At 46.2% G+C, this 20,363-nt stretch overlaps 1 protein-coding gene across 5 annotated transcripts in view; it reads left to right on the top strand.

The window, feature by feature from the left end:
- Positions 1-546: 546 nt before the first annotated feature.
- Positions 547-20,363, top strand: part of C11H11orf24 (chromosome 11 C11orf24 homolog) — a 138,949-nt gene continuing 119,132 nt past the window's right edge. For 3 of the 5 annotated variants that reach the window (XM_063945051.1, XM_063945053.1, XM_063945052.1), the window contains exon 1: positions 767-1,057. The gene's annotated coding sequence lies outside the window, so the exon portion shown is untranslated. Of the gene's footprint in view, positions 618-766; positions 1,058-20,363 lie in introns of those variants that run through there. The other 2 variants (XM_063945055.1, XM_063945056.1) reach the window with 2 other exon arrangements.

The raw sequence follows: 20,363 nt of genomic DNA, 5'->3' as shown, positions 1-20,363 counted from the left end.
CCCCTTTCACACTGCACTAAGACCTGGGATCGACCCGGGACAGCCCCATTTACACTGATCCCGGGATATCCCTGCAAATGCATTAGTATGTCATTAGAAATGGCCTTGGGCTCAGAAAAGATGACATCAGCTTTTCTGAGCCAAAGAAAGCTCCAATCCGAGTCCTTTTAACAGTCCCGGGATAGTGAATCCCGGGACGGACCCTTTCACACTACCCAGCTTCCCGGGACGGTCCCGGGACCAACCCTGCTTTTGACCTGGGATGAAATCCCGGGATGCTCGTCCCGGGAAATTGTCCCTGTACCCATTTACACTGAGAAGAATCCCGGGATGATGCGCGTTCACGTGCAATATCCCGGGATTTTTCTGCGAGTGTAAAAGGGGTATAACGTCAACGTGTCAATGAGGAAATGGTAGGTAATAGTTGGTGGCGTGGATAGGCAAAGCAGTATCCTGCCGTCCTTGCCCCGCCCCCTGACGTCACAGGTCCCTTAGCCCGCTAGGATTTAGCAACTACCATGAGGAAATGGGCTTGTTTGATTTCTATTTATATCCCTTTGCACTTGCAGTCTCTGTTTATAGTGCCTGACAGATTTCACTTAAATTCAAAAGAGAAGGTGAGATGATTTGTATTCTCTTAACACAGCCACGTTGTTTTCCAGCGCCCGCTACGTACACTACAGTGTCATTTCACCGGGGGTATCATGGCACAATATAACAGAACCAGTGGGTGTGTGAGAAGGAGGTGCCCGTCTCCTGTGTAAGCCCACCCTAGGGCCGGCCCTGACGTCACTGCGCCCGCCCCGCTCTGTACATGCAGAGGAATGTGGGACTGGATAGTCCGGAGTGGGCGCAGTCTGGCCGGTGCTCCGGCTCAGTCACGGGCACGGCAGTGCGGGTGTGTGCTGCTGACGTTGCATGTGTAGTCGCATTGATCCTTTTTGTCAGACTGTATGTCTGTTCCCAGTGGTCTGGATTGTGAGTGCAGCCTGGCAGCACTGTGGCCCCTGGTGCCTACCTTCTACCACCTCCATGGTCATTCCTCTGCAGGGACCGGGTGAGCTATCAGGAGTTGTGTGGTTTCTCCTGTCACTTTCTGTGGGTGGGATGATACTATGAACTGCATACCGGATGTTCTCTGTTACAGTTCTGTGTTACATGTGGCATGATCCCGTTACATTTAACATGTTAGTGCACACGTGATTGTAATCGTAGAGTTCTGTTCTATGTCTATGTGTCACTGGCATTCCGCGTCTATACGTTATACCTGTAATTGCTTAGACTAAAAAAACCCTCTGAAAGTAAGGGGAGTGGGTGACACCCACACAACACTAATTAGAATCTAGTGTATAAATAGCTGTATAAGAACTTCGCTTGGCATGTGCTTTCCTGCATAGTGATCACTGTGTGGGAGCAGCTGTGGTCTATGACAGATGTGTGCATCGTGTAACTGTTGTGGAGTAACACATCCCAGCATGAATCTTGCTATTAGGAAATGCTAAAACTGTGGCAGGGTAAGCTGAGATATGTAGTTCCACAACAGCTGAATGGCCACATGTTGACCACCCTACAGTGCATCTAAAAGTATTCACAGCGCTTCACTTTTTCCAGATTTTTTTTTTGTTACAGCCTTATTCCAAAATAGAATAAATATATTTTTGTCCTCAAAATTCTACACACAATACCCCATAATGACAATGTAAAGTGTTTTTTTTTGTGTTTTTTTATTTTAGATTTTTTGCAAATTTATTAAATATAAAAAAAACAAAAATCACATGTACTGTACATAAGTATTTCCAGCCTTTGCCATGAAGCTCAAAATTGAGCTCAGGTGCATCCTGTTTCCACTGATCATCCTTGAGATGTTCCTACAGCTTAATTGGAGTTCACCTGTGGTAAATTCAGTTGATTTGGAAAGGCACACACCTATCTATATAAGGTCCCACACTTGACAGTGCATGTCTGAGCACAAACCAAGCATGAAGTCAAAGGAATTGTCTGTAGACCTCTGAGACAGGATTGTCTCAAGGCACAAATCTGGGGAAGGGTACAGAAAAATATCTGCTGCTTTGAAGGTCACAATAAGCACAGTGGCCTCCATCATCCATAAATGGAAGAAGTTTGTAACCACCAGGACTTTTTCTAGAGCTGGCCGTCCGTCTGTCTAACCTGAGCGATCGGGGGAGAAGGACCCTAGTTATGAAGGTGACCAAGAACCTGATGGTCACTCTGTCAGAGCTACAGCATTCCTCTGAGGAGAGAGGAGAACCAGAAGGACAACAGTATCTGCAGCAATCCACCAATCAGGCCTGTATGGTAGAGTGGCCAGACGGAAGCAAAAAGCACATGGCAGCCCACCTGAAGGACTCTCAGACCATCAGAAACAAAATTCTCTGTTCTGATGAGACAAAGATTGAACTCTTTGGCGTGAATGCCAGGCATCATGTTTGGAGGAAACTAGGCACCGCTCATCACCATTCCAATACCATCCCTACAGTGAAGCTTGGTGGTGGCAGCATCATGCTGTGGGCATGTTTTTCAGCGGCAGGAACTGGGAGACTAGTCAGGATAGAGGGAAAGATGAATGCAGCAATGTACAGAGACATCCTAAGTGAAAACCTGCTCCAGAGCGCTCTTGACCTCAGACTGGGGTGACTGTTCATCTTTCAGCAGGACAACGACCCTAAGCACACTGCCAAGATATCAAAGGAGTGGCTTCAGGACAACTCTGAATGTCCTTGAGTAGCCCAGACTTGCATCTGATTGAACATCTCTGGAGAGATCTGAAAATGGCTGTGCACCACTGCTTCCCATCCAACCTGAAGGTGCTGCAAAGAGGAATGGAGAAAACTGCGCAAAGATAGGTGTGCCAAGCTTGTGGCATCATATTCAAAAATGCTTGCGGCTGTAATTCCTGCCAAAGGTGCATCAACAAAGTATTGAGCAAAGGCTGTGACTACTTATGTACATGTGATTTCTTAGTTTTTTATTTTTAATAAATTTGCTGTAACATAAAATGTGGAAAAAGCGAAGCGCTGTGAATACTTTCCAGATGCACGGTATGTTAGATATTTCCATTGAACAAAAACTTAATTGATTTACTTTCTGTTATATTCTATCTTTTTGTAAGACAAAACTGAAGTGCAGTCATCAGAGTTCTAGATCCTAATAACAAAAAACAAATCGCACATAAAATGTAACAAGTGCAGATGAGGTTGACAAAATAAAGGTCAGATACAGAGGGCCCTGCTCGTAAGCGTTTATCAATATGTCTGTACAATGTAGCCTGCAGCGTTTCTGTTCTGAAAGTGGCTCTTTATCCAGCATCTCTGTCCCAGGGGAGACTTTTGTCAAGAAGGTATTGTGATTAAAGGTCTCAATTGAGACTGAAACCTAGGAAGATGCATCTTTGGAGTTTACACGCAGAGCATTGTTTGCTGTGATTGTATTTTAAATTTCACACTTTGGAAGTGCACACCACATTCTAATCCTAAAGCGTTATACAACAGTCTTTTTTTTTTTTTTTTTTTTTGTGATCAAGGCCACATACCTACTGGCATAAAACTAAAAAAACGAAACCATAAAACACTTTAGGTATGCTTAATTGTAAACTCAAAAATGTAATAGGCAGCACTCCACAATATGAACTAATGTTATTGTAACACCAAGGTAATGCTTACCAGGGATGCAGTCAAGATGACAGCGTTTGGCATACTGACATCGGCATTCCGAAACAATGTAACGCCAATGTGCCGGCATACCGTCATGGATAACGTTGCTGGCGCCGAAAGACAGGGTACTTATCGAGCAGACACCGCAAGTCTCCACTTATAAGTCGCCGGGGGGGGGGGGGGGGGGGGAATTAGGCATCTCCCAGGGAAGGTTAGCGTTGGGCTGCAGGAATGGAGGATTATGTTTAGGCACCACTGGGGAAGGTTAGGGTTAGGCTGCAGTAAAGGTGGGTTAGGATTAGGGGTGGGAGGGATCAGGGTTAGATTGCCTTTTTACCTGCTGCCGGGTATTTAAACTCCAGGATGCCACTATCGGGATTTTTACAGCCGGCATCCCGGGTGCTGGGATATAGTTTGTATCCCGCTTACCGGTGTCGGACACATTTATTTAAGTTTCTTGTATAGTACAGCATATCCCGTTATGCTTTACAATTGGAACAACAATAATAGAACAAAACTGGGTAATAATAGACACATAGAGGTAGGAATATCGTGTTCGCGTAGATTTATATGTATTTTATACATTTTATAAATCAACGGTTGGTTTGTAGCCCTCATATTCAATGATTATGCACACTTACTGCACACTAGTTGTATAAATAATGCCAGTGGGCTTTTTCAGCATTTCCTGTCTAGTAAATGTATAATGAGCTGAATACTGTATGTGTATTAGGGCTGCTTCACCATTAATCCAAGCTGTGTCTGCTGTAGTCAGATTGCACAGCTATCACTAGGGGGTCACGCAGTTTCATTACGTTAAAGGTTTATGACTTTAACTTAGTCACTACAAGTCTAGTTACCTTCTTATATTACACTTGCTGTTGTTATGTGTGTAACTCGTGAAGTGGGAGGAGATAAAAGCAATAGGGAAATATAAAGGTCTCCCTTGATGATGTGTGTGTGTTCTGCTGTAGTAAGTTTCCATTTAATGAATTAAACTGGCTACAGTGAGAGGAAGTTCTGTTTTAATATAATAACCCCTTTTCCACAAGCTAAAAAAAACACGGGTAAATGCACGGGGGTGCGCATTTACCCGTGTTTTTTGCTAGTGGAAAAGGGTCCCTCTGCAAAAACCCTGATCAAGTGACCCGGGAATCCTACCTGGGTAGGACACGGGAGTGATCCGGGTAAGGTTGTAGTGTAAACGGAAGCCGTGTCGATGCGACATGGCTCCCGTTTACACTGTATGGAAGGGTGGCGCTGGGAGATCATGTGATCTCCCAGAGCCGCCCCTGCCGCGTCACCAGCAATATGCCAGGTTGGTGAGCACAGTGGGAAAGGGGGCTGAGCACGGGTTGCAGCCGGGTAGCAGACTCCCGGCTGCGACCGTGCTTTAGAGGTGGAAAAGGGGTATTAGTTATATTGTGTTTCCCCTGTGTGACTATAAAGCCTTGTACCCACAGTCTTATATTTATTTTACTAGTGCTGTTAACTATAAACTTTATAAATGTGCTAAACACTTTGTAGATGCCTACATGGGGGGTTATGCAATTAGGTCCATTTTTTTTCCTAAGCAAAAAAAATGGGACTTTTCACTATTTTTAGGGCAAATGGGGATTCACCCTAATCAATAGCAGGGCAGTTTTTTCGCCTAGGTGAAAAATTCAGCAAGAGCGAAAAACGTGGATCAGCGAATCCACGTTTTCTCACCTGCATTGCTGTTTTCGAGGATTTTGAGGCATTTTTCGCCCCAAAAAATAAATTATGGAAAAGGCATTGGCGAAAACGCCTTAAAAACAAGTGAAAACGGGCTGTAATTGAATAGGCAGGAGGGGCAAAATCAATAGCTCCAAGATTACCTGAGCAAATTGAATACCCTCCATGGAGTGCCAAATCAGCTCCAGACGCTACTGCAAGCGTTTCCCAAAGCATATCACTGTCGTTTACATTGCGGTTTTTCTAGAGTTAAAAGTTACAGCAGCGCTGGTCAGCTGCAGCAGTGTATTACCAGCAGCGGGAGATTTGAAGACTGGTTTTAGAAGAAGAAGCAGCGCTGGTCAGCTGCAGCAGTGTATTACCAGCATCGGGAGATTTGAAGACTGGTTTTAGAAGAAGAAGAAGAAGCAGCGCTGGTCAGCTGCAGCAGTGTATTACCAGCAGCGGGAGATTTGAAGACTGGTTTTAGAGGAAGAAGCAGCGCAGTGTCGGTCAGCTACAGCAGTGTATTACCAGCAGCGGGAGATTTGAAGACTGGTTTTAGAGGAAGCAGCAGCGCAGTGTCGGTCAGCTACAGCAGTGTATTAAGTACCTTTTTTTTTTTTTTTTTTTTTTTTCTTTGTGTAAAAAAATAAATAAATAATAATAATTTAAACAGTACTGCATTCAAAAACGTTTTATTTCAAGAATAAAACATTTTTTAATGTTTCTGTTCTAGCAATGCTATGTGAGAATAATTTTACCAGGTTTAAGATGCTCGCCTTAAAAATTGATCATGCTAGGGATACTTACTTATTATCGTAAGCGGTAATCTCATTTATATATAGGGTAAAGAGAAAAACCTTTTAATGCAGTGAAAACATCAGTATTCTCCAGTAAAGCATTATTTCATGGCTTACTAAATCAACCCATGTTCCAAACTTAAAACCATCTTTTAAGGACGGGCCACTCGTGGGCCAATGCTTTGGCCTTTCCCCTCTGAGTAAAACTTGCCACCCTGCCACTATCTCCCGGCCACCCGGTTGTTAACCTGCTACTGCTCAGAATGTTCCATATATGGCGGAATGTTATGGACTTCAAGATCGCCAGAGGTGCGGGATGCTGGCTGAACTTTTTTTTTTTTAACGGAGCAGTTACTTACAAGGCATGGTTTTGCTTTGTAAGTGTTTGCCCCTTTATAAAAAAAACAACCGAGATTTGCCGGCATCCCGTACCTCTGGCGATCTTGGACTCATTACATCCCGCCAATGTTATCCTTTATTATTTTTACTATTAATTTTTCACTGTTAACAAAACTAAAAGTATTTCTTAGTCTGGATCACCCATCATCATCAGGTAACACATCTTTATGTACTACCATTTTGCTAATTTGCTTGAGACTCTGTGCACTCTGGCAGACATGTTGAAACTGAGGGCCGGATGTAATGGCCTCTAAGGTCGCCTGACGTTTTTGTAAAGGGGCAGTCATTTACAAGGAATGGTTATGCTTTCGCCAGTAACTACTGCACAGTGCTGATAATCCCTGTACCAGCATTAGTTTACTGTAGTACTAATTAGAGATGAGCGGATTCGGTTTTACTCGGTTTTACTCGGTTCTCAAAACCGAATCTTATTGGCTCACTGATGTCACGTGTTTTGGATAGCCAATAAGATTCGGTTTTGAGAACCGAGTAAAACCGAGTAAAACCGAATCCGCTCATCTCTAGTACTAATCCCTGGTCTGTACTGTACCTTCTGTTTAGTGTCTCTTTTCTTCAAGATAATGAATGCGCTCATGTTCAAAGATGTCTAGACCTGGTCTAGTGTAGTGCCGGGGAAATGAGAAATGATGAGTCCTAGACATGCGTTAATGTGATGACTGATATGTATATAATAATTTTTTATTTTGATATGCGAGTCCATACATTTCTATTGACTCTGACACAAAATTGTCTCTGTCCCCACAGCCCTGAGAAGCACAGCCGCCTACAATGCCATTGACAGTCCTTTTTCCTATAAGGCTAGTACTTTAATGCACAGTGAGGCTAGTATCTTTGGATTGATGGGACAGGGAATAAGCATGGAAGATGCAATGGTGCATCTATAATGGGTGCAGGTGTACACGGGCCCGAGTCCAGGGGGGCCCACACACCGAACACACTGCACCCATTTCTTCTATACTCACTTTTCCAGAGTCCATTGTCGGCAGCCTCTGCGCTGCAAAAGCAGCAGGAAAATAGTACAGTAGTCATTTTCCTAGTGTTTCGAGCATACGCAGTAGGGAAATAACTAGGAAAATGGCCACCGTGCCATTCCCCAGAGACCTGCGCATGTGCAATAGACTCCGCGCAGCACCTGAGTTTGCTAGTGCTCAAAGCGGTACTGCCTGCTAGAGAGGGTGGGAGGGGCCTGGATGGAGACTGCACATGAACATACGTACCGCAGATATTTATATAATACAGAAATTCAGAGGAAATTGAAGGTTATCGAGGTTATTTTTCATAAGACTGTTTACTACATATGTCCCTATCTCCTAGGAGTGAGATATGTAATGTTTAGTGCTCTTGTAATGCTTGTACTGGTGTAATGGATGATGGGAGGTGTACATTATTGTCACAAACATTTAATGCAGAGTGGGATGTAATTTGAGGTTGTCCTGCTCTTTTAACACCAGGACGTTTAGGACAGACCCAGAAAACAAATACTGTGAATCTCATAAACACCTTCTAGAATATAATACCTGGAATCTGATTGGTTGCTATGGGCAACATCCCATCTTAAATAGAACTCCCATCTTAGTAAATATACACCCCCCCCCCCCCCCCCCCCCTTCCCGTGTACACTTGCAACCAGTGCAAGATTTCTTTGAGCCAGCAGGTGGAGACAGGCTTGCGGTGGGGACTGGGATGGAGAAGGCAGGTGGAGATGGGCCTGCAGGGGACTGGGACGGAGAATGTGGGTGGAGACCGGCTTGCTGTGGAGCAAGGACGGAGAGGCAGGTGAAGATGGGCTTGCTGTGGGGGTAAGGACGGAGAAGGCAGGTGAAGATGGGCTTGCTGCGGGGACAAGGATCGAGAAGGTGGGTGGAGACCAGCTTGCTGTGGGGACTGGAATGGAGAAGGCAGGTGAAGATGGGCTTGCTGTGGGGACAAGGACAGAGAAGGTGGGTGGAGATGGGATGGAGAGAAGGCAGGCTTAGAAAGAAGTGGGGCAGGAAAGGCATGCAGTGAAGAGCTGTGAGGAGGGAAGAGGTGGAAACTAAGGGTATGATCTCAGTGTGGATACTGCCAGGCCAGCCACAATGCGCTTCTAATGGGGGTCCGCCCCCTTCCAGCTTCTGTGCATGAACGGCCCTCAATCCGGCCCTGTCTATTACAGATATTAAATATGAGGTTTAAGGGGAGACATATGTCCTATTTAGATGTTTTGATAAATATCCCACTTAGGGGTCTGTTTTCTAGGACATCCCCTCCCCTTAAAGCACCCCATCAATGGCACATACACCTGTCGTTGGTACATGCAGCATTGAAGAAGTACCTTTCAGTGGGATCCTCTCCCAACTGGGTGACTAGATGGCTGGGCCAGTTTCCACACATTAGGACTAATCTGCAGACTACTCTGAATCGAGGCAGCTGGAACATCTTTACAGCCCCAAATTTTTATCAGTTTTGTTGCTAAGAACCATGCGGAATAGTTTTCCCAATCTGCGTATATTTTGACAAGGTCAATCACAACACAGTGTTATGGAAACATTTCCCCTATTTATAGGGATTATACACATTTTAACAACCCCGTCTAAAATTAACTTTCTCCCTGTATTTATATATAATGGGCAGGACCGGATGGCGGTCATTAGGATGACCACGTTTGGTCGACATTGCATAGGTCGACATGATTTTTTCACAATGTTTTGCATTTTTTTTTTACCCTTTTCATACTTAACGATCCACGTGGACTACAATAGGGAATGGTAACCTGTTCCGAGCGCATGTTGACCTTTTTCCATGTTGACCTAATGCGTATCGACCAAACGTGGTCAACCCAATGTATGTCGACCTAATGAACCACACCCGGCAGGACCGTATTATGGGTGTCCACATTAAATTGCTGATTGGTTCACATTTAAACCACCTTACACCTAGCAATGCCAGCACAAATTAAAGTAGAATGGCAACACATTAATACTAGAAGGGAGGGGAAGGGGGGTTAGCTTGGGAAGGGTGGTGCTACGATTAATTTAACACTATGTATTTTTGAAATATGTTTTTAAAAAGACTGCCACCTTCCCTGGAGAAGAGCGGAAATACCGTGTAAAATGAATACATCAGTTATTCTGAATTTTAATCTGAAGCACAAAGATACATTTAGCTTGTAGAAAAATGAGACGTTAAAGCATTTTCACTTCACTTAATGAATGTAACAAAATTTGTGAGACTGTTATCTGAAATTGGCCTGGAGGTATGATACATGATGCATCACATTGTGACGGGGTGCATCCTGCCACTCACCACATGCATATCAGCAGTTTTTAACTCTGTATGCATTAATATCTCAGCAAAGGACAGCTGTCCCAATAAAAGTTGTCATTTGCGCCGTGGGGACTCCGGGTTTTGGACCTGTGAGTACTATACGTCAGCACATGTGTCTAGGGGTGGTTGCTGGGAGGGATCAAATTGGATCTGTCTCGGGGGGAGGAGGGGGAGTAAAGAAGCCCATAGGCCATGGTAATGCCATCTACAGATGGCGTTGCCACCACATACAAGCTCCGCAATGTATCGCATTTGTGGTATTACTGCGTCCTTCCCAATGAGTGAAACAGCTTTGGTGAATTAATTTGTGGTGATGGGTGGTACAGGGCAGGGTCATCTTAGTTTATAAGCACACTGGCCAGTTGCCAAGGCCCCATAGTTTTAGGCAGGAGCAAATGCAGAATTTCTGGAGCTGTGTTTCCATATGTGTGGGTAAGGGGGTTTCCAGGCCGGGAGCTTCTTGGGAGGCAGGTAGAGAATGCTGCCCAGCCACTCTGATTGTGAATTGCACATAATCATAGCAGCCAGACAGCATTCTCTAACCTGCTTCTCAGCCTGGAGCCAGACAGTGAATGGCTGTCAGCACTTTGGTAGAGAGACAGAGTGATACTGCAGCAGGAGTAATTTGATTTTCTGCTGCGGGGTACACTGGGCTCCACAAGGAATAACATTGGGGTGTAGAGTAGGGTCTTGATCCGAGGCACCAACAGGCTCAAAGCTTTTGACTGTTCCCAAGATGCACAGCACCGCCTCCTCTATAAACCCGACCCCATGCACAGGAGCTCAGTTTGTAAGTTGGTGCCATGCAGTAAGCAGGCACTTAACAGGAGGTCTGCCTCAGGCAGTCTATTGATAGCTTAAATGACAGAAAAAGATTATTATTTTTTTTTTCTACAAGACTAGCTGCTACAGGCAAAGCCTTTCTGACTTGTCTGTGTGCGGCTCCCTCACCCCCAGCGGCGCTGTATACTCCCGCGCCCTGGTTGCCGGGTCACTGCAGCGGAGGCGCCGGTTCCTTCTACAGTGGAGTCACACACACGCCGCCGTCCTCCCGGATTGTGGGGCCGCAGACAAGGGGGAGGTAAGGGGCTTCTGTGCCCGCTCTTTACTGCGATCCAGCGCGGCCGTAGGAAGCGGTCCGTGCGCGCGCTGGCGTGGACACTGATTACTGGGCAGCCGCTCCACTAGCCACCAGGGACATCTCATGGGCACAGGTCAGGGGGTATTTTATTATACATACTCCGTTTTACACTGCCCACAGCGCCTGGTGGGGATGCCAGCAGGGGGAGCAGGTCGGACCTGTGGCCCCAGCCCCAGGGTGCCATTTCTCTGAATGTTCCCGTCCTGGAGCTGCATATCTCTCCCTCACTCCTGGCCAGCAGCCATCACTGATAGAGCTGTGCTGTTCCTGCGACTGCTGGGGCAAATCCTCCTCTGTAGAACCGCCTGACTGCCAGTGCTGTGTTTCCTACAGGACACTTAAGCATTCTACCTGTCACTGGGACAGTGTTAGTTAAGAAAGAGTGCATACATTCAGGGTTGTGTGGTACAAACACCCTGTGATATACATCCAGTCTTTACTGTGTTTATTATTGTTAACACATATAACCATACTGAGTATTACTTTGTATTGCTAGTCCAGTGCAGTTTTATGGTACATAATTTCTCCATGGTACGCTTGTGACTATATATGTGTGTGTGCATGTAGCTGCTGCGTGGTAGCCTCATTACAGGGTATTTCACTCAGCGTGCTGCTCCTATATTGCTATACCTGGGGGGGCTAAGTGTATCAGGTGTCTTTTTGTTTAATATAGGATTGTATCACAAGATATACCTGCTGTGTATTTTTACTTTTGATTTATAGTCACCATATACGTTTATATCTCTTGAACTCCCGGTCTGTGCTGTCATAGTCACATTTCACGGGTGCTCTTGTTAAGGATTTTGCTGCTACACCTTGTACCTGGTTGCCCGATATTGTGTACACTGTTATGTCTGCTACACGTGGCAACGACACTGGGGCTTCTCCCACATTGCGTGGTAGTGAGGCCGCGGACGTGATGGAGGATAATATGGCAGCTGAGAGTTAAGGTTCAGGGGGTTCCTTACCCCCCAGTGGGTCGGTAGCACCTGGGGCTTCACGGGACCCACCTTGGGCTACGTTTTCCACGCTGTTAAATGCGCTTGTAACTAAATTGCCGCCCCCTGTGGGACCACTGCAGCAGTTTATTGTCCCTGCTATTAATCTGCCATGGTCAGATCAAATCTCCACTCAGTTACAGCATTTGAACCGATCACTGACTAAATCTGTCACACTCGCCCGCCTAAGACTAGGGGGTTTATTTACTAAGCTCCCGATTTTGGCCCATTTTGTGTTTTTTCTTCAAAGTGTCATCTCGGGAATTTACTAAACTAAAATCTCGGCAGTGATGAGGGCATTCGTAGTATTATTATTATTATATATATATATATATATATATATATATATATATATATATATATATATATATATATATATATATATATATATATATATATATATATATATATATATAATTTTTTTTTTTTTTTTGAAGGCAGAGAAAAAAAATACGAATGAATACACCATCGGTCAAACACGCCTGTTATTTTATACAACTCGGTAATTTACTAAAAAATCGTATTCACAATCACTGCCGGCAATAGCCAAACACTGCTGTGAAAATGTACAAATTGTAAAAAAAAGCAGTTTTCAAATAGACCTGCTTTTTATTTTTTTTTACCGTGTTCTGATAGGCATGCACGGATCAGTGAGATCCGTGCATGTTTATCAGTGGGAAGGGGTGCGAAAGAGTTAAAAAAAAAAAAAAAAAAAAAAAAATTGCGTGGGGTCCCCCCTCCTAAGCAAAACCAGCCTCTGGCTCTTTGAGCCGGTCCTGGTTGTAAAAATACAGGGGGAAAAAATGACTGTGGTTCCCCCATATTTAAACAACCAGCACCGGGCTCTGCGCCTGGTCCTGGTGCAAAAAATACGGGGGACAAAAAACGTGGGGGTCCCTCGTATTTTTAACACCAGCACCGGCCTCCACTAGTCAGAGATAATGCCACAGCCGGGGGACACTTTTTTTTTATATTGGGCCCTGGCATTAAATCGCCAACTAGTCAACCCTGGCCGGGGTACCCTGGAGGAGTAGGGACCACTTAAATCAAGGGGTTCCCCCCTCCAGCCACCCAAGGACCAGGGGTGAAGCCTGAGGCTGTGTCCCCCACCCCCAACCCCCATCCGTGGGCGGTGGATGGGAGGCTGATGGTCTTTTGTGTAAAAAAAGAAAATATTTTTTGCAGCAGAACTACAAGTCCCAGCAAGCCTTCCCCCGCAAGCTGGTACTTGGAGAACCACAAGTACCAGCATGTGTGTGGGGAAACGGGCCTGCTGGTACCTGTAGTTCTACAACAACAAAAATACCCAAATAAAAACAAAACACAGACACCGTGAAAGTAAAAGTTTAATCAACATACATGCACACTTACATACACACATACTTACCTATGTTGACACTAGTGATGTGCACCGGAAATTTCTGACGTCCTAGTGGATGCTGGGTACTCCGTATGGACCATGGGGTATAGACTGGCTCCGCAGGAGACTGGGCACTCTTAAAAGAAAGATTAGGTACTATATCTGGTGTGCACTGGCTCCTCCCTCTATGCCCTTCCTCCAGACCTCAGTTAGTATCTGTGCCCGGCCAGAGTTGGATGCACCCTAGGGGCTCTCCTGAGCTTCCTAGAAAAGAAAGTATTTGTTAGGTTTTTTATTTTCAGTGAGATCTGCTGGCAACAGACTCACTGCTACGTGGGACTGAGGGGAGAGAAGCGAACCTACCTGCTTGCAGCTAGCTTGGGCTTCTAAGGCTACTGGACACCATTAGCTCCAGAGGGATCGAACACAGGCCCAGTCCTCGGTCGTCCGGTCCCGGAGCCGCGCCGCCGCCCCCCTTGCAGAGCCAGAAGAACGAAGAGAAGTTGAAAATCGGCGGCTAAAGACTCCGGTCTTCATTAAGGTAGCACACAGCACTGCAGCTGTGCGCCATTGCTCCCTTAGCACACCACACACTCCGGTCACTGATGGGTGCAGGGCGCTGGGGGGGGGGGCGCCCTGGGCAGCAATTAGATTACCTTACTTGGCGAAAAGCACATAATACAGTCTGATAAACTGTATATGTGCATTAACCCCCGCCATTAAAGTACATAAAAGGACAGAAGCCCGCCGCTGAGGGGGCCGGGCCTTCTTCCTCAGCACACCGGCGCCATTTTCTCTTCACAGCTCAGCTGGAAGGAAGCTCCCCAGGCTCTCCCCTGCAGTATCCTGGTACACAAAGGGTAAAAAAGAGAGGGGGGGCACATAAAGTTAGGCGCAAAACTGTGTATATAAGCTGCTATAGGGGAAAAATCACTCAGTATAGTGTACATCCCTGTATTATATAGCGCTGTGGTGTGTGCTGGCATACTCTCTCTCTCTGTCTCTCCAAAGGGCCTTGTGGGGGAACTGTCTTCAAATAGAGCATCCCCTGTGTGTGTGGTGTGTCGGTATGCGTGTGTCGACATGTCTGAGGTAAAAGGCTCCTCTAAGGAGGTGATAGAGCGGATATGTGTGTGGGAGGGTGTCTCCGTCGACAACGCCGACACCTGTTTGGATATGTGTAAGTGCTGAGGTAAAATTATTGCACAAAAGGTTAGGGAACAGAAAGGAAATCTACCCTGGTCTGTCCCTATGTCACAGAGTCCTTCAGAGTCTCTCTATGTTCACTATCCAAAATAACAAAGTATCGACACGGAGTTTAACTCCACTGTCGACTACGATAATGCAAAGTTACAGCCAAGAGGGCTAAAAGATATTCAATATATGATTATTGGAATAAAAGATGATTTGCATATCATTGATGACTCATCTGTCCCTGACACGAGAGTACACATGTTAAGGGGAAGAATGCTGAGGTAAATTTCCCTCCTCTCATGAGGAAAAAGAGCGGGAATCTCCAGACAAGAGACGGCAGCTTCCCACAAGAGAATTCTCAGGCTGTATCCTTTCCCCACTAGGGCCAGGATGTGTTGAGAATCTTCCCCTTGGGTGTCCTGTTTGCACTAGCTATTCTCAGGGATCCTGCAGATAGTGTGCACATTCTAGTATACTACCCAGACCGGCGATTGTGTCGGCATGGGTTTATAGCGCTGTGGCAGCGTGGACAGGTACCTTATCAGCAGAGATTGAGACCCTAGTATGCATATAAATATTTTAAGATGCTGTCTTAAGTGATAGATATATAATTATAAAGCATGCCCACAGGGACATGAGTATACTGGGTCCTAGAGACAAAAGCTATGTCGATTTCTGCTTGACGTGTCCTGTAGAATATACATTGGACAGATGATGCCGACTTAGGAGGCATATGGAAGGCTGAGGATTGTGTGGAGAAAGGTTCTCGGGCCTGGTCTCCACAGCTATAGCTGGTAATTCTGATATTTTGCCTTATATTCCTGCACAGCCTAGGAAAGCACGACATTATTAAATGCAGCTTTTCGAATAAAGAAACAAGAAAGTCTGAGGTGCGTCCTTTCTTGTCAGAGCCGGGGGCAGAGGAAAGAAGCTGTACAACACAGCTAGTCCCCAGGAACAGAAGTCCTCCCCGGCCTCTACAAAAATCCACCGCATGTCGCTGGGGCTCCACAGGCGGAGCTAGGCCCGGTGGGGACACGCCTTCGTAAGTTCAGCCACAAGTGGGTTCACTCCCTGTTAGATCCCTGGGCAATAGAAATTGTATCGCAGGGATACAGGCTGGACTGTGAGAAGATGCCCCCTCACCGAGGACCCGGCGGGCTTCCCCCCAAGAGAGGGAGCCAGTGTTAACTGCAATTCGTAAATTGTATCTTCAACAGGTGGTGGTCAAGGGTCCCCTCCTTCAACAAGAGGGTGTTATTATTCGACCATGTTATAATCCCGAAACCAGACGGTTCGGTTAGACCCATATTGTATTAAAATCCCTGAACATATACCTGAAAAGGTTCAGGTTCAAGATGGAATCACTAAGAGCGGTCATTGCAAGCCTGAAATGAATCGGGACATAAGGGATGCATACCTTCGTGTCCCCATTTATCCACATCATCAGGCGTACCTCAGAATTGCGGTACGGGATTGTCATTACCAATTTCACCAAGGTAATGGCGGACATGATGGTGCTCCTGCGGAAGCAAGGTGTCACTATTATCACATACTTGGATGATGTCCTCATAAAAGCGAGATCAAGAGAGCAGTTGCTGGACAGCGTATCACCTTCTCTGGAAGTGAAACGGCAACACGACTGGATTCTATATATTCCGAAGTCGCAGTTGGTTCCTACAGCTCATCTGCCTCGCCTAGGCATGATCCTAGACAGACCAGAAGAGGGTTTATCTCCCTATAGAGTGAGCTCAGGAGCTCATGACACTGGTCAGGAATCCATTGAAAACCAAAACAGGTGTCAGTGCATCACTGCACTCGAGTCCTGGGAAGGATGATGGCATCATACGAGGCCATCCCCTTCGGCTGGTTCCATGCAAGGACAATGGAACTTACTGGACAAGTGGTCCGGATCACATCTTCAGATGCATCGGTTAATCACCCTATCCCCCAGGGCCAGGGTGTCTCTCCTGTGTGTGCTCACCTTCTCGAGGGCCGCAGATTCGGCATTCAGGACTGGGTCCTGGTGACCACGGATGCAAGCCTCCGAGGGTGGGGGGCAGTTACACAGGGAAGTAAATTCCAAGGTTTGTGGTCAAGCCAACAGACTTGCCTTCACATCAATATCCTGGAACTAAGGGCCATATACAACGCCCTAAGTCAAGCGAAGTTCCTGCTTCGCGACCAACCGGTTCTGATCCAGTCAGACCGCAGGGGCTCATGTAAACCGCCAGGGCGGCACAAGGAGCAGGGTGGCGAGGGTAGAAGCCACCAGAATTCTTCGCTGGGCGGAGAATCAAGTAAGCGCACTGTCAGCAGTGTTCATTCCGGGAGTGGACACGACCTCCACCCGGGAAAGTGGTGACTTCATCAGGAAGTCTTCACGCAGTTTTGCAAATTGATGGAAACTGCCTCAGGTGGACTACATGGCGTCCCACCTCAATAAAAAGATAAAAAAAGGTTTTACGCTGGGTCAAGGGACTCTCAGGCGATAGCTGTGGTCGCACTAGTAACTCCGTGGGTGTTCCAGTCGGTCTATATATTCCCTCCTCTTCCTCTCAGACCCAAGGGCTGAGAATTGTAATAAACGGAGGAGTGTGAACAATATTCTTTGCTCCGGATTGGCCAAGAAGGACTCGGTACCCGGAACTGCAAGAAATGCTCTCAGAGGACCCATGGCCTCTGCCTCTCAGTCAGGACATGTTGCAACAGGGACCCTGTCTGATCCAAGACTTACCGCGGCTGCGTTGGACGGCATGGCGGTTGAACGCCGGATCCTAGCGGAAAAGGGCATTCCGAATGCAGTTATTCCTACGCTGATAAAGGCTAGGAAAGACGTGACAGCAAGACCTTTTCACTGTATATGGCGAAAATAGGTTGCTTGGTGTGTGGCCGGGAAGGCCCTACAGAGGAATTCCAGGGGGGTCGATTCCTGCACTTCCTACAGTCAGGAGTGACTATGGGCCTAAAATTAGGATCCATAAAGGCCAAGATTTCGGCTCTATCCCTTTTTCTCTCAAAAAGAACTGGCTTCACTGCCTGAAGTTCGGACGTTGTTACAGGGGTGCTGCATATTCAGCCCCTTTTGTGCCTCCAGTGGCATCTTGGGATCTTAACGTGTGTTGGATTCCTAAAATCCCACTGGTTTGAGCCACTTAAGACCGTGGAGCTAAAATATCTCACGTGGAAAGTGGTCATGCTTTTGGCCTTAGCTTGGACTAGGCGTGTGTCAGAATTGGCGGCTTTGTCATGTAAAAGCCCATATCTGATCTTCCATATGGAAAGGGCAGAATGGAGGACTCGTCCCCAATTTCTCCCTAAGGTGGTATCATCATTTCATTTGAACCAACCTATTGTGGTGCCTGCGGCTACTAGGGACTTGGAGGATTCCAAGTTGCTGGACGTAGTCCGGGCCCTGAAACTTTGTTTCCAGGACGGCTAGAGTCAGAAAAACTGACTCGCTATTTATCCTGCATGCACCCAACAAGCTGGGTGCTCCTGCTTCAAAGCAGACAATTGCTCGATGGATCTGTAGCACGATTCTGCTTGCACATTCTGCGGCTGGACTGCCGCATCCTAAATTAGTAAAAGCCCATTCCACGAGGAAGGTGGGCTCTTCTTGGGCGGCTGCCCGAGGGGTCTCGGCTTTACAACTTTGCCGAGCTGCTACTTGGTCGGGTTCAAACACTTTTGCAAAATTCTACAAGTTTGATACCCTGGCTCAGGAGGACCTTGAGTTTGCTCATTCGGTGCTGCAGAGTCATCCGCACTCTCCCGCCCTTTTGGGAGCTTTGGTATAATCCCCATGGTCCTTACGGAGTACCCAGCATCCACTAGGATGTCAGAGAAAATAAGAATTTACTCACCGGTAATTCTATTTCTCGTAGTCCGTAGTGGATGCTTGGGAGCCCGTCCCAAGTGCGGACTCTCTGCAATACATGTATATAGTTATTGCTTAACTAAAGGGTTATTGTATGAGCCATCTGTTGAGAGAGGCTCAGTTATTGTTCATACTGTTAACTGGGTATAGTTATCACGAGTTGTACGGTGTGATTGGTGTGGCTGGTATGAGTCTTACCCTGGATTCCAAATCCTTTCCTAGTAATGTCAGCTCTTCCGGGCACAGTTTCCCTAACTGAGGTCTGGAGGAGGGGCATAGAGGGAGGAGCCAGTGCACACCAGATATAGTACCTAATCTTTCTTTTAAGAGTGCCCAGTCTCCTGCGGAGCCCGTCTATACCCCATGGTCCTTACGGAGTACCCAGCATCCACTACGGACTACGAGAAATAGAATTACCGGTGAGTAAATTCTTATTTTTTCGGGTTTTGGATTCGGTTCCGCGGCCGTGCTTTGGTTTCGGACGCGTTTTGGCAAAACCTCCCTGAATTTTTTTTTGGTGGATTCTGGTGTTTTTTTTACAAAAAACCCTCAAAAACAGCTTAAATCACAGAATTTGGGGGTCATTTTGATCCCATAGTATTATTAACCTCAATAACCATAATTTCCACTCATTTTCAGTCTATTCTGAACACCTCACACCTCACACCATTATTTTTAGTCCTAAAATTTGCACAGAGGTCGCTGGATGACTAAGATAAGCGACCCAAGTGGCCGACACAAACACCTGGCCTATCTAGGAGTGGCACTGCAGTGTCAGACAGGATGGCACTTCAAAAAAATAGTCCCCAAACAGCACATGATGCAAAGAAAAAAAGAGGTGCAATGAGGTAGCTGTGTGACTAAGCTAAGCGACCCAAGTGGCCGACACAAACACCTGGCCCATCTAGGAGTGGCACTGCAGTTTTCTAGCGAGAGGATGAGTGCTTCCTTCCTCATGTGAAGCTGAACCACTAGCCATGAACATAGGCCAGGGCCTCAGCCGTTCCTTGCCACTCCGTGTCGTAAATGGCATGTTGGCAAGTTTACGCTTCTCCTCAGACGCTTTTAATTTTGATTTTTGGGTCATTTTACTGAACTTTTGTGTTTTGGATTTTACATGCTCTTTACTATGACATTGGGCATCGGCCTTGGCAGACGACGTTGATGGCATTTCATCGTCTCGGCCATGACTAGTGGCAGCAGCTTCAGCACGAGGTGGAAGTGGATCTTGATCTTTCCCTATTTTACCCTCCACATTTTTGTTCTCCATTTTTTAATGTGTGGAATTATATGCCAGTATCAATAGTACTACTACTACTACTACTACTACTACTACTACTACTACTACTACTACTACTACTACTACTACTATATATACTGCTACTACTATATATACTGCGCACAACTGAAATGCACCACAGGTATGGATGGATAGTATACTTGACGACACAGAGGTAGGTAGAGCAGTGGCCTTCTGTACCGTACTCCTATATATTATATACTGGTGGTCAGCAAAATTATGCACTGTACTCCTACTATATACTACAATGCAGCACAGATATGGAGCGTTTTTCAGGCAGAGAACGTATAATACTGGTGGTCACTGGTCAGCAAAACTCTGCACTGTACTCCTCCTATATAATATACTGGTGGTCCCCAGTCCCCACAATAAAGCAGTGTGAGCACAGATATATGCAGCACACTGAGCACAGATATGGAGCGTTTTTCAGGCAGACAACGTATAATACTGGTGGTCACTGGTCAGCAAAACTCTGCACTGTACTCCTCCTATATAATATACTGCTGGTCCCCAGTCCCCACAATAAAGCAGTGTGAGCACAGATATATGCAGCACACTGAGCACAGATATGGAGCATTTTTCAGGCAGATAACGT

The sequence above is a fragment of the Pseudophryne corroboree genome, chromosome 11, assembly GCF_028390025.1.
Source record: "Pseudophryne corroboree isolate aPseCor3 chromosome 11, aPseCor3.hap2, whole genome shotgun sequence".
Lineage (NCBI taxonomy): Eukaryota > Metazoa > Chordata > Amphibia > Anura > Myobatrachidae > Pseudophryne > Pseudophryne corroboree.
This window is presented reverse-complemented; position numbering and strand designations above follow the sequence as displayed.